The 16588-nt window shown below is 33.6% G+C and overlaps 1 protein-coding gene across 4 annotated transcripts in view; it reads left to right on the forward strand.

Moving 5' to 3' along the window:
- The window catches only part of PAK5 (p21 (RAC1) activated kinase 5), a 436232-nt gene that overhangs the window by 105235 nt on the left and 314409 nt on the right, over nucleotides 1–16588 (forward strand). The window lies entirely within an intron of this gene.

Here is a 16588-nt window from a genome sequence, read left to right on the forward strand (position 1 = left end):
TTAAACTCACTAACCCCTAGCCCAACAAAATTCTCAAATAAAAATGATCTTTTTCTTTATTGTTTTTTGGGGGGTTACTATAGGCAATATTTTGAACTTCATTATATTCTGTAAAATGGGAGGATTTGAATCAAAATAGAAAAAAAATAATTAAAAGTGAAAAAAAAACATCTTTGCTGGCAAAGTTATAGGAGCATTACATACAAAATCTATTTATGGTGGAATTCTAAACCTGTAGAATCTTTCCATAGAATAAGCTGGTAATTTACAGTAAAAGACTTTCTTTAAAAATTGTAAACTTTGACACAATAATACCATTGTTTGCAAAATATCTTGATAACATAAAAAGGGAGATATTTGTTCAAAGATATTTATTGCCTTATTATATGAAATTAACCCAAACTATAGACAGTCTAAATATTCAACATTAGAGAAAAAGTTAAATAACTTCTGGTAATGAAATATTATAATGTAATTAATAACAATAGATATTAAATATGCAAATCTTGAAATATCTATATGATATAATGCAAAGCAAAAAAAAAAAAAAAAAACCCACTAGGAGAATGGAGTTTAACCATATGAAAAGAAGAGAGAATAAAAGTGAATGGAAAAATAAAGAATCCTTTTAAGACCTTAAAGATAATGAATGACTGAAAATTTCCAAAATAATTTATTCATCTCAATTAATTGCATAAATAAAATTTCCAAACAAGTTTTAATTGGTTATATTGATGTTCACTATAAATCTTTCAATAAAATACCAAAAATTTTAAAAATAAAACCAATGGAAAATTAAACAAGAGCTAACTAGTAATTAATAAATATTGAATGTATATTCTCTACCCTATCTAAGCACCATAAACTTGAAGCCAGAAGGTTCTTTTGAAACTATCTGGTCCCACTATATAATGATCAATTCTGATGAACTTGGCTCTCTTCAACATTGAGATGATTCAAATCAATTCCACTTTTGTAGTGAATAAGAGAGCCATCTACACCCAGAGAGAGAATCCTGGGAACAGAATGTAGAACACAACATAGCATTTTCACTCTCTCTGTTGTTATTTGCTTACATTTTTTTCTTTCTCAGTTTTTCTTTTTCTTCCTTCTTGATCTGATTTTTCTTATGCAACAAGATAATGATATAAATTTGTATAAATATATTTGATTTAACATGTATTTCAACATATTTAACATATATTAGATTACCTGCCAGCTAGGGAAGGGGGCAGGGGAAAGGAGGGGAAAATTCGGAACAAAAGGTTTTGCAATGGCCAATGTTGGAAAAATTATAAAAATGATTGTAAAAGCAATCTATCTTTGCTACAATAGGTCATTTAAAATCATACAAAGGAAGGCTTGTGGCTTAACTTGAAACACCTAGAGAGGTTCAATAATCAGTGAACCTTTACTCAATACCTATCTCCCAGGTAATATGCTTAACTCTGGGGATATAAGAGGTAAAAGATATGCATGATGCAAGAGAGCAGGTAAACCAATCTGATGAGGGAGGTAGCATGCAAATAGCTATGTGCAATCAAAACATATGAAGGATAAATTAGAACTAATCAACAGAGAAAGGGCACTAAAATTGAGAACTGGAAAATTCTTACTGTAGTTGGTGGTATTTCAGCAGGAAATGGAAGACAGTCAGCAAATGGAAATGAGAAGGAAGAACATATTCTTTTAGCATAGAAAGTGAAAAAGTCCAGGATCTGGAGAATGAAGTGTCTTATGGGAAGAAGAGAGAGTCAGTATCTCTAGACTGTAGAGGGTCAGAACAAAACTCCTATGGATTTAGCCTGCCAGTCAATGGTATACTCCTATCACATGACATATTCCCTTTCTCCTGGTTAATTGTAAGTTGGACTAGAGACCTTGTCTCTTCCCTTGTTCTTTATGACAACATTGAGCTTTCAGATGCCCTATTTACCACATTGAAAGCATTGATGAGTCCCTTGCCAAGTCCCTTGCCAAAAGGGACCCTGTCTTCCCATGTTCAGATCTTGAGAAGTCTGCATCATAGCCTGGATATAAAAGGTATTTGTGCTCACTGTGGCACAGTGTCTTATGATCTCATCTAAAGGAACATCATTGTATAGTCCTAGTATAATTCTTCTACAAACCTCATTAGCATTTTCTTTAGCAAGTTGCCTTATCATAATGTCTGTTGCTGCATTTTCACCAATAATTCGTATGACAGCTATTTGCAGACATCCCACAAAATCAGCAAAGGGTTCATTTGGACCTTGTGCTATTTTTGTGAAGACTTCCCCTCTATCTTGTCTTCCTGGGAGGGTACCCCATGCTTTGATAGCAGCAGCAATTTGCTCATATACTGTCAAATAATCTGTGCTAAAGTGTCTGCATAAAGACCTGAACTTGCTAGTTGATAAAAGGTGACCGTTATATTAACTCCAGTTTGCCTATTTCTTTGGTCTTGTATTCTACAGAGTTCATTATACTCAGACAGCCACAACAACTTTTGTCCATGTTCTAAACATGTCCTTGCTATAGATTTCCCATCATTAGGAGTTAAAACTTCAAAAGCCAAATTCTCTAATAATATTTTAACATAAAATGATGTAGACCCATAAAGAGTGAAACCTTTTTCAGATCTTTGATAATTTCCAGATTAAAAGGAGTGTATCTTTTTTCCTTGACCTGAAGAGTCAAATTCTCCAATCACAGGGTATGCTTCTATTTCAAATCAGAGGTATCCTATCCTTAATCTTTAGCTTAAATTAATGCTTTTTTGTAATCGTGTCATGGGGATAGATAAAGCTGCTGCATAGGTGGTGCTGACTGAGAAGCACCACACTCCTTACTTTCATCAGCACTATATTTAACTCCTTTCTTGTCCAATTCTTCATGCTGCTTTGTCAGTAATATCCCCCTCCTGCTCTTTCTTCTTTTTCCTTATTTTAAAACTTGTGGGATTCCTTAAAGCCAACTGTATTATGTTGTATATGTAGAATGTTTCCTTAGGAATTGAATCAGCACCATTATCATTGTAATATTCGATTAGTTGCTCTTTCACTAATTTTCCCTTATCTGGCTCTTAATTTTTCTTCCTTAGAGAACCAAGGAGATGTGTATTCTAATGTTTCTAAGAGTCTAATAATCTGCTCCCAAGTTACCAACAAACCTTGCTCCTTTATTAACTTAGTTATGCTTGCTACATACTTCCTTTGGAGTGGGGAAGGCTCTTTTCTTAGTATTTCCCTCATTTTAGTTGAAAAATGAAAGTGACTAGTTTATTCACCCTCTTTCCTGGTCACAGGGACTTCTCCACTGAACTTATGATTGTGTCAGTCGAGCTGCTGAATGTAGACCCTTATGTCCACATTAGGCGCCAAAATGTAATGTTCAGGCTAGCTTTCTGAAGGATCCCAGGACCAGCCTTGATCTTAGGGGAGACCACAAGGCTGGTTAAAGATGGCATGTCTCATTTCCAGTCCTCTCAGCCCTTATATACCTTAGTACAATTACATCATTATAATATACTGAGCATGTGTGAACTAGAGAACCATTACATCACCATACTAAGTATTAAGTATATGTGAACTAGAGAACCATCATCTCATCAATTCCACTGAGCTAACACCTTGTAAGTATCCTTGTTTCAAGTATAGTTCTCCAGAGTTCTAGCCCTCTACATCTCCCACTTTCTTTTGTTTTAGAACACAGGTGGTCACATCTTCCCTGACTTTTCAGGAAGAGAGGTGAAAATACAAAAAAAAAAAAAAAGAGGTGATCACACCCTCCCTGACTTCTCAGGGAGGTGAAAACACCAAAGGAAAATGGGAATTCCAGCCCTCTACACTAGACCAAAGAATACCTGTAAAGAAGAGGCTAAGATATAAGAATTCTAGAGAGTTAGTAGGGAGTCAAGTTATGAAAGGTTTTGAATGCCAAAAATGATTTTTATATTTTATTCTAGAGGTGATAGGGAGCCACTGGGGTTTGTTAAGCAGAGGAGTGACATGGCTAGACATGCACTTTAGGAAAATCACTTCTGGAAAATTTGACAGCTGAATGAAGGATGAAGTGGAGTGGATTGTTGAGGCAAGGAGACCAACCAACAGGTTATTACAATAGTCTGAGTGAGAGGTGATAAGAGATTTGCAACAAATAGGTAGTAGTATCAGAGGAAAGGAGAGGGTACATGCAACAGATTTTATGAAAGCAAAATCAAGAGGCCTTGGCAATGGATTGGATGAGGGGAGTGAGAGAAAGTGAAGAGATGAGGAAAGTGGAAAGAAGGGTGAAGGATGTATCAGAGTCACTTGTTGGGACAAGGACAAAATTATATTTCAGAATACATCTACAATTCTATCAAGGGAAACTTTTATACTAATACATACAATTGTTATATATTATATTTATTATATAATTTACATTGTTGGGTGCAATGATCTCTAGATGATAAAAGGCAAAGGAAGAAAATAAACAATTCTCCAAGAGGTGTTATAGATCTGGAATTCAGGATATGCTGTGCTTTTGCTAGTCATTAAAGTTTTGTCTGTCTTATACAAGAAAGATAACGAATATGAAATAAAAGCCAGAATATAAGGCGCAGCACAATACTCTCCCTGATCCATTTATATGCCCCCCACAAATACACCAAGCATTTCAACTTCTGTTCTGTGACTTTTTACATATTATGCCCAAGAATGACTCCTTACTTGCTTCTGTCTCAAAATCATTAGCTTTATTGTGCTCAAGTGCCAACTCTGCAAGATGCCTTTCTCAATCTACTAATCATTAGCATTCTCCACTTCAAAAAATCTCCAACATCTTTGTATTTATTAACTTGTGGGCAAATATGCCCACAAAGACACAATATGTCTTTCACACTCCACCCCAGCTTAAACTTAGCTCTCTCATACAGTAGAAGGGAATAGAAATGGAAATTAGGGAACCCTGATGTCAATAGTATTTTGGTGGGTGGGCAAATAAACATTATGTGGCTTATAATCTAGCTTTCAAAGATAGAAAATTGAAAAGTGGCAAATAGAGAGGTGATGATCTCAGAGTCAGGGAGACTTGAATTTTAAGTCTTGCCAAAACATATATTGCCTGTGTGATTCTAGACAAGTCACTCAATCTATCAGTGTTCAATGTAGCTCTGAGATGAGCCTGTAAGTTGCAAGAAAAGTGCTGAATTCCATTGGTAGAGAGAGTTTTCAATAAAAATTAAAAATTCAGGTTTTAGTTATCTATGTAGAATAATTACCATAAACTTGGTAACTTAAATACAAGGGTAGGAAAAGGATCAAGTCAAAGGGCATTGGTTACAGCTGGCAAGACTGCACTGATTTTGCTTTTTTCCTAAGAGGCTTGGTACCCAAGGACATAACTTCCTATTGGAAAGAAGAAAGGCATCAGTAGCAGCAAGGTTCTTAGGAAACAAAATGGGGAATTGAGGAGAAGATACATACATATATAAAATTCCAAGAAAAGGCTCTATGCTTTTTATTTGAAAGGGCTAGAATGAGCCTACGGACTTTATGCTTTTAGAGGATGATGATACTCACTCTTTCTTCAGGAAGAGAAACTCAAGGATTTCAGGGGAAACAGAAGCTGCAGGCAGCAGAGCACCCAGCAAGTTAGTGTTTGAAAGAGACTACATGCTCAGTGGAGCCAAATGGCCTCCAGGAAAGGCTACAGGAGAGGATACAACCAAATATCACCAGACAGAAGGTCCAACAGAGGCTTAGAGACCAGAGTGGAAGATCCAGATGACACGAGAAGATGTCAATAGTCTTTTGGCCCTAAGGAGTATGACTTATCCTTTCACAATGTGCCCTACACATGAGGCACTTTATATATATAATATATATTTGCTGAGGCAATTGAGTTTAAGTGACTTGCCCAGAGGCACACAGCTAGGAAGTTTTAAGTGTCTGATTTGAACTCAGGTCCTCCTGACTTCAAGGCTGGTACTCTACCCACTACACCATCTTGCTATCCCATTAATTTTTATAAATGTACTTCTTCATACCATGCCCTGGCTGCATATGTTCCATATGTATATACACATGTATATTCATGTATATATATGTGTGTGTAAGTAATCTGTATGAAAATTATATATACATATATGTGTGTATATAATGCACACATGTAACTAGATGATTTCTGATACATATTGTTTACATGCATCCATTCTTCTCACTGATATTCTTTCAGTTTTTGGAAGACATTGATATGAGTTTATGGGAAAAATTCTTGTTGCTATTTTTCTTCCTATGTCACTTTATTAATATAATTTACTTTTAACTAATTCTGTTCCTCTGACTATTAAAGGTAAAACTCTCATGAGAGACCCAACAGGATCATTTCAGCAACATTAGGATGAGCTTTCCATTCAGGTGGTTCAGTGAACATAGTGTGTCTGGAGTTAGGAACATTTACTCTCCAGAGTTCAAATCAGCCTCAGACACTTACTACTTATGTGACCCTGGGCAAATCACTTAACCCTGTTTGTCTCAGTTTCCTTATTTGTAACATGAGCTGGAGAAGGAAATAGGAAAACATTTTAATGTCCTTTCCAAGAAAATCACAAATGGCATCACAAAGAGTCAAACTTGATGGAAAATTGAATAAACTTTTAAACTTTCAAGAGATACAACTTTAGTACATATGCCCTAACACAATAAGTAGGGTCTCTTCTCAAGTTGGGAGGGGTTGTCTCCAAAGGACTCCATTAGTGAGTACCTGATATAAAGATATAAGAAAGGAAAGATGAAGAATCATGAGAACAAGATGTCTGAATAAAATATGAACAATTAGTCCTTGAGGTTGCTGATGGGAGACAAGGCAGAATATAAAACCATATATATATATGGGTAATTTTACAACATTGATAATTGCCAAAACTTTTGTTCTAATTTTTCCCCTCCTTCCTCCCAGATGGCAGATTGACCAATACATGTTAAATATGTTAAAGTATAAATTAAATATAGTATATTATACATGTCCAAATAGCTGTTTTGCTGTACAAAAAGAATCAGACTTTGAAATAGTATATAATTAGCCTGTGAAGGAAATCCGAAATGCAGGCGGACAAAAATAGAGGGACTAGGAATTCTATATAGTGGTTCATAGTCATCTCCCAGAGCTCCTTTGCTGGGTGTAGCTGGTTCAGTTTATTACTGCTCTATTGGAACTGATTTGGTTCATTTCATTATTGGTGAAGGCCATGTCCATCAGAGTTGGTCATCATATAGTATTGTTGCTGAAGTATATATCATGATCTCCTGGTCCTGCTCATTTCACTCAGCATCAGTTCATGTAAGTCTCTCCAGGCCTTTCTGAAATCATCCTGTTGGTCATTTCTTACAGAACAATAATATTCCATACTATTCATATACCACAATTTATTCAGCCATTCTCCAATTGATGGGCATCCACTTAGTTTCCAGTTTCTGGCCACTACAAAGAGGGCTGCCACAAACATTCTTGCACATACAGGTACCTTTCCCTTTTTTAAGATCTCTTTAGGATATAAGCCTGGTAGTAACACTGCTGGGTCAAAGGGTATGCACAGTTGGAAAACTTTTTGAGCATAGTTCCAAATTGCTCTCCAGAATGGCTGGATGTATTCACAATTCCACCAACAATGTACCAGTGTCCCTGTTTTCCCACATTCCCTCCAACATTGTGCATTATCGTTCTCTGTCATTCTAGCCAATCTGACAGGTGTGTAGTGGTATCTCAGAGTTGTCTTAATTTGCATTTCTCTGATTAATAATGATTTGGAACATCTTTTCATATGGCCAGAAATAATTTCAATTTCTTCATCTGAGAATTGTCACCACCAATGAAGAGGAAATTAAAGCAATAATTAGAAACTATTTTACATAACTATATGCTAATAAATATGACAATCAAGATGAAATGGGTGAATATCTACAATAATTTAAATTGACCAGATTAACTGAAGAGGAAATAAAATATTTAAATAGTCCTACTTTAGAAAAATAAATTGAAAAAGCCATCTGTGAATTCCCTAAGAAAACTATCTCCAGAGCCAGACAGATTTACAAGTGAATTCTATTAAACATTTAAAGAACAATTAATTCCAATTATTATATAAAATATTTGGAAAAATAGGCAAAAAAAGAGTCCTATCAAATTCCTTTTATGACAGAAATATAGTGCTATTACCCAAACCAGGAAGATCCAAAACAGAGAAAAATATACAAACCAATTTTCCTAATTATTGATGCAAAAATTTTAAATAAAAATTAAGAGAGTTCAACAATTTATCAATTTATATCAGGAATGCAGAACTCGTTCAATATTAGGAAAACAATGAGCATAATTGCCCACATAAAAAATCAAAACAATAGAAATCATGATCATCTCAATAGTTGCAGAAAAAGCTTTTGACAAAATTACAGTACCCATTCCTAAAAAAAAAAAAAATGTAATTTTCCTTAAAAATGATAAGCAGTATTTATCTAAAACTATCAGGAAACATCTGTAATGGGGATAGGCTAAAAGCTATCCCAGTAAGATTAAAGGTTGAATAAGGATGCCTATTATCACCAATATTACTCAATATTATACTAGAAATAACGTTTTAGCTTTAGCAATAAAAGGAGAAAAAGATATTGAAGGAATTATAATAGGCATGAGGAAACAAAATTATCACTTTCTGTAGATTATATAATGATATATTTACAAAATTTTATAGAATCAACTAAAAATCTATTTGAAGCAATTAACTTTAGCAAAGTTGCAGATAAGCCCACACAAATCATCAACATCTCTACATATTATTAACAAAGCCCAGCAACAGATAATAGAAAGAGAAATTCCATTTAAAACAACTATAAACAATCAAAAATATTTTCCAAGACAAACCCAAGAACTATATGAACACAATTATATAACACTTTTTCACACAAATAAAGTCATATCTAAATAACTGGGAAAATATCAGTTGCTCATGGATAAGTCACCAATTCTGCCTAAATTAATTTACTTATTCAATTCTGTACCAAACCACCAAAAATTATTTGAGGGAGCTAGAAAATATAACAATTCATCTTGAAGAACAAAAGATAAAGAAAATCAAGGGAATTAATGAAAAAAAAAATACCAAGGAAGATGACAAACATAACAGAGCTAAAACTATACCATAAAGTGGCAATCATCGAAAATTTTTGGTACTGAATAAGAAATAACAGGCATATAAGACTTAGACATAAATGACTACAGTAATCTACTTTTTTATAAACGCAAAGATTCCAACATCTAGAATAAGAACTCACTATTTAGACAAAACTGCTGGAGAAAATGAAAAAAAATAAGGTCAAAATGATACATGATTTACATATATGGGATGATACCATTAACAAATCAGAAAACAAAGAATAGTTTACCTATCACATCTATGGTCAATTTATAACCAAACAAGAGAAGAAAACATTATGAAATGCAAAAATGGATTATTTTGATTACATTAAATTAAAAAGCTTTAGAATAAACAAAACCAATGCAACCAAGATTAGGCAGAAAACAGAAAGCTAGGAGGCAATTTTTACAGCAAATATTTCTAATAAATGTTTTATAATACATAATATTTTATAATACATAGAAAACTAAGTAAAACCAGTGTCATTCCCCTATTGATAAATGATCAAAGGATATAAACAGGCAGTATTCAAAGGAAGAAATTAAAGCTATGAAAAAATTCTCTAAATCACTATTGATTAAAGAATGCAAATTAAAACAATTCTGAGGTACTATCTCACATCTCTCAGATTGGTTAATATGACAAAAAAGCAAAATGATAGATATAGGAGATGTAGAAAAATTGGAATATTAATATATGTTGTTGGAGTTGTACACTTCCTGTGATCCAGCAAAACCACTAGTATGTTTGTATCTCAGATCATAAAAAAAGAGAAAAAAGACTCATATGTACAAAAATATTTAATAGTAGGTCTTTTTGTGGTGGCAAAGAATTGGAAATTGAAGGGGTGCCTCTCAATTGGAAAATGCCTGAACAAATTGTGGTATATGAATATAATGAAATACTGTTGTGCTAAATGAAATTATGAGCAGGTGGATTTCAGAAAAACCTGGAAGGACTTACATAAACTGAAGCTGAGTAAAATAAGCAGATCCTAGAGGATATCATACCCAGTAACAGCATCATTGTGTGATGATCAACTATGACTAACTTAGTTCTTCTTAGAAATACCATTATCTAAGATAATTCCAAAGAACTCATGATGGAAAATGCTATCCACATCCAGAGAAAGAACTATGGATTCAGAATGTAAATCAAAGCATGGTATTTTCACTTCTTGGTTTTTCTTTCTTTCTGGTGGTCCATTTTTTTTCTGATCCTTCTTTCACAACACCACTAATGTGAAATCTTTTTAACAAGTTTTTGTGTATATAACCTATATCAGATTTCTTGTTGTCTTAGATATGGGGACAAGAAAGAGGGAGGGAAAAAAATTTGGAACTCAAAATCTTACAAAAATGAATGTTAAAAACTAAGTTTACTTATAACTGGAGAAAAATAAAATATTTTTAAAAAGAGAATAAAAATATGTCTAGTACCTAAGTGAATGTATATCATTATGTTATATATACCATCTCTATAGCCTTTCACTGCTATGAAAGATCATTATTTTCATTAAAGAATAGATTTAGGTGTGCTTGGCACAATTTCCTTTGGACAAATCCTTGTTGGCTGCTATTTAACACCTCATTATCCTTTGGGTGCTTACAAATGGGTTTTTAATGAATTTGCCCCAGAACCTTTCCAGGTGTAGAAATTATGCTAGCTGTTCTGTGCTTTCAAGTCCCTCTTGATTCTCTTTCTTCTTTTTCTTTTTTAGGTACTACCACATTAATTGTGAACTTAAAAGTATTTTCTTCCCAATATGGAGAGGCCACAGCAACAGGAATTCTAGATTTAGATAAGCCAAGGAAAGCAATCTCACATTGCTTACAAGTAACATTATTCTTGGAAAGATCGCAATTGTAGTTTATAATAAAAAGAAACTGTTCACCATCATGTGGTATTACTCCATCTGGTATCCTTTAACTACCTTCCAGATGGAATCAGTCTCTTGTCTCCAGAAGGATGAGGACAATTAATACAAAAATTCTGGCATCTTGTTCATCCATCACCCTCACCCAGACATCCTTGGTCCTTAATATTCTTGCCAAAAGTTTATTTAAATTCTTATAACAACATATTCTCCTTATGTAATGCCAGAACAAATAATCTAAATATTATGCTATTATTTTTTTATTTCTCTTTGTGATGAGAATAAAATCTAGTTTGAAACTGTCTCTTTTAAAATAAAAATTTCCTTTAACAAAAAGGATCTGTGCTCAGCATTCTATAGTCCCTTGATAAAGAAATTTATTTTAACAAAATATATTGCATGGTTCTGCCATGATGTTTATCTTGCTTGTTCCCAACAGGATTAGGATGAAGCTTTCAATCAGTGTTCTCAGAGATTTTTTAATGCCTTGGGTAGTTATAGAACTTAGAAATATTTATTATGAAGTAGTTCAAGTTGAGATGTCAAAGTCATAGTTTAGTTTAAACTCAAGCTTCTTAAACTGTGGGTCATGACTCCATATATAATCTAGTCACTGAATGTGAGAGCCATGAAATTTTGATTTATTATCAGTAAATGTTTGATTGATATACCTATTTTATATACCTTTAAACCTGGGGTCACATAAAAATTTCTTGGGCTAAAAGGGGTCATGAATGGAAAAAGTTTATGAAGCCCTGCTTTTAAAACATTGTCCCCCCTCCCCAAAATGAGATGGTTAAAAACAAGCTTAGGTTCAAGCCTTTCCCTTTTGATCTCACTATGTACTCTCATGGCTTTTATATTATCTACCTCTCTTTGAAGTCAACTTAAAAAAAATTGTTGAGATCCTAATATATGCTCTACTGAGTCTGTATTCCAAAGAGATCATAAAAAAGGGAAAAGGACCCACATGTGCAAAAATGTTTGTAGCAACCCTTTATGGAGTGGCAAGGAAATAGAAAATGAATGGATGCCCATCAGCTGGAGAATGGCTGAATAAGTTATGGTATATGAATGTTTTGAAATATTATTGTTCTATAAGAAATGATCAGCAGGATGATTTCAGAGAGGCCTGGAGAGAGTTAAATAAACTAATGCTAAGTGAAGTGAGCAGAACCAAGATAATGTTGTTTACAACAACAGCAAGATTATGTAATGATTAACTGTGATGGGATTTGGCTCTTTTCAACAATGAGGTGATTCAGTCCATTTCCCATAGACTTATGATGGAGAGAGCCATCTACATCCAGAGAGGTCTGTGGGGACTGAGTGTGGATCACAATATTTTCTTTTTAAAATTTTTTTTAAATAATAGTTTTTATTTTTTTTATTTATCAGATATTTGCATGGGTAATTTTACAACATTGACAATTGCCAAACCATTTGTTCCAATTTTTCCCCTCCTCCCCACCCCCATGGCAGGTTGACCAATACATTTTAAATATGTTAGAGTATAAATTAAATATAATATATGTATACATGACCAAACAGTTGTTTTGCTGAAAAAAAGAATCGGACTTTGAAATAGTATACATTTAGCCTGTGAAGGAAATCTAAAATGCAGGCAGACAAAATTAGAGGGATTGGAAATTCTATGTAGTGGTTCATAGTCATCTCCCAGAGTTCTTCCACTGGGTGTAGCTTGTTCAGTTCATTATTGTTCTATTGGAACTGATTTGGTTCATCTCATTGTTGAAGAATTGATCATCATATAGTATTGTTGAAGTATGTAATGATCTCCTGGTCCTGTTCATTTCATTCAGCATCAGTTCATGTAAGTCTCTCCAGGCCTTTCTGAAATCATCCTGCTGGTCATTTCTTACAGAATAATAATATTCCATAATATTCATATACCACAATTTATTCAGCCATTCTCCATTTGATGGGCATCCACTTAGTTTCCAGTTTCTGGCCACCACAAAGAGGGCTGCCACAAACATTCTTGCACATGCAGGTGCCTTTCCCTTCTTTAAGATCTCTTTGGGAAACAAACCCAGTAGCAACACTGCTGGATCAAAGAGTATGCACAGTTTGATAACTTTTTGAGCATAGTTCCAAATTGCTCTACAGAATTCCACCAATAATATATCAGAGTCCCTGTTTTCCCACATCCCCTCCAACATTCTTCATTACCTTTCCCTGTCATTCTAGCCAATTTGACAGGTGTGTAGTGGTATCTCAGAGTTGTCTTAATTTGCATTTCTCTGATTATTAAGAATTAGGAGCATCTTTTCATATGACTAGAAATAGTTTCAATTTCTTTATCGGAGAATTGTTGGTTCATATCCTTTGACCATTTATCAATTAGAGATTGATTTCTTATATATTAGAGTCAATTCTTTATATATTTTGGAAATGAGGCCTTTATCGAAACCGTTGACTATAAAACTTTTCCCAGTTTATTGTTTCCCTTCTAATCTTATCTGCATTGATTTTGTTTGTACAAAAACTTTTCAATTTGATATAATCAAAGCTTTCTATTTTGTAATCAATAATGATCTCATTCCTCTTCCACGGGTCTGAGAGGTAAACTATCCTATGTTCCTCTAATTTATTTATAATCTTTATGCCTAGATCATGAACCCATTTTGACCTGACCTTGATGTACAGTGTTAAGTGTGGATCAATGCCTAGTTTCTGCCATACTAATTTCCAATTTTCCCAGCAATTTTTGTCAAACATTGAGTTTTTATCCCAAAGGCTGGGGTCCTTGGGTTTGTCAAATACTAGGTTGTTAGAATTATTAATTATTTTGTCCTTTGGACCTAACCTATTCCACTGATCAACTAGTCTATTTCTTAGCCAATACCAAATGGTTTTGATAATCGCTGCTTTATAATATAATTTTAGATCTGGTACAGCTAGTCCACCTTCGTTTGATTTTTTTTTTCATTAATTCCCTTGAAATTCTTGACCTTTTGTTTTTCTATCTGAACTTTGTTGTTATTTTTTCTAGGTCATTAAAATAGTTTTTTGGGGAGTCTGATTGATATAGCGCTAAATAAATAGATTAGTTTAGGTAGTATTGTCATCTTTATTATATTTGCTTACCCTATCCAAGAGCATTTAATATTTTTCCAATTGGTTAAACATAATATTTTTATCTTTTTTTGGTTGTTGTTTTCTTGCTTGTGTTTTTTTTCTCATTTTACCCCTGTTGATATGATTTTTCTTGCGCCGCATAATAATTTGAAAATGTGTATAGAGGAATTGCACATATTTAACCTCCATTGGATTTGTTGCTGTATAGGAGATAAGGATAGGGGAAGGGAGGAAGAAAAATATGGAATACAAGTTTTTGCAAGGAAGAAGGGTGAAAACTAATTTTGCATGTGTTTTAAAAAATAAAAAGGCTATTATTATAAAAAAAGAACTTACTAATGCCAGACAGTGCTAGGTTAAGTTCTAAGGATACAACAAAAGGCAAAAACAGTCCCCATTTTCAAAGAGCTCTTCTTCTTGTAGGACAAAGTGATGAGACTGTCTAATTCAGTTTTTGCTGCAAATTTTTGTATTAGTAAAGATCTAAATATAAATCATTAATGGCATTGGACAAGCTATCTTCCTCCATTTTGGAAAAGAGATCTCCTTTTATAATCAAATTCTTGAACAATTTGATATTCTCATTAGTACATAGAAGGCTTTATAATTTATAAAGTGCTTTTGTAGATTTGAATATTTATTTTTAAGAAATGTTGGTTTTACTTTGGCCTAAGTGTAAAGTAAGTGGGTACAACAGTTAAGCTGATTTTCTATTATAGTCAAATAATTACTGTTTTAAGTGAAAATAATCTTTTGGAATTAATTATATTTTTGAAGTGTTGATCTTTTTTATGCTTTGGCATTTATATATGTAGGTATTTTTTAAGTGAACAGTGGGATGTTATCTAAAACTATACCTAAGAAGTACCATCTCCATCATCTTACAGTGCCAGCAGTTTTAACATTTCATAATGAATTTTTTTTTTTTTTGAGGCTGGGTTTAAGTGACCCCAGAGTCACACAGCTAGGAAGTATTAAGTGTCTGAGATCAAATTTGAACTCGGGTCCTCCTGAATTCAAGGCTGGTGCTCTATCCACTGCGCTACCTAGCTGCCCCCAACAATTTAAAATTTGCAAAATATTTTACATGTATTATCTCATTGGATCCACATAAAAACTTTGCAAGGTCAGTGACTAGTATCATTTTCATTTTGCAGATAAGAAAAATTAAGACTTAAAGTGGTTAAGTGGTTTTAAAATGGTCACGTCATAAGTTTGAGAAGTAGAATTTGAATCCAGTTTTTCCTGTTGCCAAGTCTAGCTTAATATGTACTGTCTCAATGTGTCTCCCAGCATTCCAGTAAAATCATGATCCAATCAACTTCATTTTATCTGCACTGAAGTACCAAGTAGAAGATGAAAGTGTTGTTCCTCAAGTTTATTTTTTTCTTCTTAAAGATCATGAATTTCTATTTTACAATACTATCCTTAAAGACACCAGTTCTTCAATAGATCTGTGATCTCATGATTTGGGAATTCCCTCTAATGATGCCATTTGTAGCCCATCCATGCTGGCTGACCCATGTAAATCTGATTCATGATCTCCTATAAATTCATCAAAGGATTTCCTCCCAATATGTTGTAGGGCTCCATTGTTTTCTCCATATATTAAGAAGTTACTAGTGGAACATTCTGATAATTCATGCATAATCCTTTGCCATCCCCTTGAGATTAGCCTATCTTTGCTTTCTACTGTATGTTTCTTTGTTGACATTTTTTACTCCTGTCCTTTGAAATTCCTTATAGTTTTAGGTTGCAGCTGTCCTTTGCTGTCTGTATGATAGCCATTATTATTTTTAAAGACTCATATTTCATCTCTTATTGCAATGTATTTAGAATGGTGGCCTTAAGAACACAGATCTCATTTCCATGGAAAGTTTGAGGGCCATTAAAAGAACTTTTCAATTTTACATGAAACCAATCCAACCCAATCTCCTTTTTCTAGTCATTCCTGGGTTCAACTCAACATCTATCTGTACAGTTTTTCTAGATATGCATAAAATAATAGGCAAGCTCTGTATGCTGTCTTTCCAAATGCATATTTGGAAAATATGCATTATATATATATGGATATATATATCCAGGAAAATAGATTTTCTTCATCTACTTAGTCTTTATGTGTGGATCGTCAGATACTCTTGAACAATCATAGATCTCTTTCAGTTTGGTGATGTTCTAAGGATTGATAATACTAGCAACTTAATACAAACAATAGCATCTGAAGGACCTAATCATCCATATAGATTCTCTCTTTGACCTGAATTTTATGCAGTGTCGCCTTCATAACAGTAGTCACAACATTTATTAAACCCCTACCATATGCCAAGCACCAAGAATATAAAGGTAAACATGGATCCTGTTCTCAAGTATGTACTTACATGAGTGATAAACAGCACTAATGAAAAGTTGATAATAAAAATCTGATAAGGTATAAAATAAAAATATCTATAAACATG

The sequence above is a fragment of the Sminthopsis crassicaudata genome, chromosome 2 (assembly GCF_048593235.1).
Source record: "Sminthopsis crassicaudata isolate SCR6 chromosome 2, ASM4859323v1, whole genome shotgun sequence".
In the NCBI taxonomy this organism is placed as follows: domain Eukaryota; kingdom Metazoa; phylum Chordata; class Mammalia; order Dasyuromorphia; family Dasyuridae; genus Sminthopsis; species Sminthopsis crassicaudata.